Consider the following 2456-nt stretch of genomic DNA (forward strand, 5'->3'; position numbering starts at 1 on the left):
ATTTGAATTTTCAGTCTGGAATCCAAGGAAGAAAAATTATCAGAGTTAACAAATAAAAAATGATGGGTTTATGGACATTAGGGAGGGTATGTGCTATGGTGAGTGCTATGAAATGTGTAAACCTGACGATTCACAGACCTGTATCCCTGGGGATAAAAATACATTATTTGTTTATAAAAATTTTTAAAAATTGATAAAAAAATGGAAAATGAAAAATGAAATTGGAATTCATATAATTGTTTTTATTTAGCATATTTTCTGTTTATTCAGCAAAATGATACAAGCTGAAATCTCACTGTTTCTCCTCTTAGGTGAGCTATGGAGAGAAGCAACCATACGGTGACTGAGTTCATCCTGGTGGGCTTCACGACAGACCCGGTGATGCAGCTGGTCCTGTTTGTGGTATTCCTTAGCGTGTACTCTTTGACCCTGGTAGCAAATGCCACCCTCATGGTGTTGATCTGTAATGACTCCCGGCTGCACACACCCATGTATTTCTTCATTGGGAATCTGTCCTTTCTGGATCTTTGGTATTCCTCTGTCTACACCCCAAAGATTTTGGTGACCTGTATCTCTGAAGACAAAAGCATCTCCTTTGCTGGCTGTGTATGTCAGTCTTCTTCTCTGCTGGGTTGGCATATAGTGAGTGTTACCTGTTGGCCGCCATGGCCTATGACCGCTATATGGCCATCTCAAAACCACTGCTTTATTCTCAGGCTATGTCTTTAAAGCTATGTGCGTTTTTGGTAGCATCCTCATACCTTGGTGGCTTTATTAACTCTTCCATCATCACCAAAAGAACTTTTGCCTTGAACTTCTGTAGTGGCAATGTCATTGATGACTTTTTCTGTGATTTGCCTCCCCTGGTGAAGTTGGCGTGTGGCAGGAAAGATGGCTATCAGACTATACTATACTTCCTCCTGGCTTCCAATGTCATCACTCCAACAGTGCTCATCCTCTCTTCCTACCTGTTCATCATTGCCACCATCATGAAAATCCGCTCCACCCAAGGCCGCCTCAAGGCCTTCTCCACATGTTCCTCCCACCTGGTCTCTGTCACCCTGTACTATGGCTCCATCCTCTACATCTACTCTCGTCCCAGATCTAGCTATTCTTTGGACAGGGACAAAATAGTTTCTACATTTTACACTGTGGTGTTCCCCATGTTGAATCCCATGATCTATAGTCTGAGGAATAAGGATGTGAAAGAGGCCCTGAATAAACTCATTAAATAAATCAAGATTCTCTCCTTCTAAGCAAATGCAATGACAATTTTTGTCAGGTTATTCTGTTTCAAAAAGAGCTGCCATTGTGTCCCATCATGATTAACAATTCTTTCAATGTCAGTTAAAGAATCTGCACTCTTGATACATGACAATTTAAGAGACCTAAGAGAAGATTAGGACAATTGAGATAGAAATTAAATATAAATATAAAATTTAAGAATTTGTATTGAATTTCATGTTACTCTAGACTAAAAACAAATAAAAAACTTAAAACCAAAAACTCTCCTGTACCTTCATAATGTGATAGATCAGTCCACTCCTCTAGCATGAGAATATTTATGGCTGATTGATATATACAGAATAGTATCTATCTATACTAGGCTGAATGAATAAAGTTTTGGTATTTTCTTATGAAAAATAATTGGTTGAAATGACTTCTATTCTCTTAAAAGGATTCTTAAACATTTGTATATGTAGTTTCCCCCAGAAGCATTAGCCTGAAGACCCAGCAGCACTCCTAAGACAACTTGATACAACTAGGATCAGTAAGCATGATCTCTCCAGTCTATTTTTCTAACATATGTCCTTCAGTTAAGAAAAAATCAGTCACGTTTACATATATGTGATTTTTATAAATCCCTGTATAACTATGAGAGTTCCTCTTTTATTTTATAAGGGCGAAGTTGCAGGTCTTCTACAACCAAATTGGACAAACTGAGCATTAAAACATGATTATTATTGTAATGAATAATAACCAAAATGAAATGAAGCAATGAGAAAAAAAGTCTATGACTAACTACCCATTACTCAAAAGAGAAAAATTTATATAGGTGATACACACAGGTGGTGATAAAACAAAAGAATAAATATGATGAATTGCATTTAATTTTGATTTTTAAAAGTGAGGCAATATAAATATAATTTATATCAATAAAACATAAATATGTTTTACTGATGAAAGCAATGGTAACCAAACAGGAAAGTGAAATTCAAGCAAGTAGTCCTCCAAAATATAGGAACTCCGTGCAGACCAGGAAAGACCCATCAGCACCAGCAAAAACACATATTATCCCATAAAATAAATGCAAGGTATAAAATCAGTACTAGTTGTAACACATAGTACACCAATAGAGACGGAGCACAACAGTGTAATTCCAAAATGTTTTATTTAGACAGTGTTCTAAAACGGTTCTATTTATGCCAACTCTGACTCTCATTTTCTAAAAGCTC

The 2456-nt window shown here is 36.5% G+C and overlaps 1 pseudogene; it reads left to right on the forward strand.

Annotated features, from left to right (window-relative positions):
• Positions 1 to 318: 318 nt before the first annotated feature.
• On the forward strand, positions 319 to 1235 carry LOC123388598 (annotated as a pseudogene).
• Positions 1236 to 2456: the final 1221 nt, after the last annotated feature.

The sequence above is a fragment of the Mustela putorius genome, unplaced genomic scaffold, assembly GCF_011764305.1.
Source record: "Mustela putorius furo isolate JIRA1106 unplaced genomic scaffold, ASM1176430v1.1 tig00000127_pilon_pilon_pilon, whole genome shotgun sequence".
In the NCBI taxonomy this organism is placed as follows: domain Eukaryota; kingdom Metazoa; phylum Chordata; class Mammalia; order Carnivora; family Mustelidae; genus Mustela; species Mustela putorius.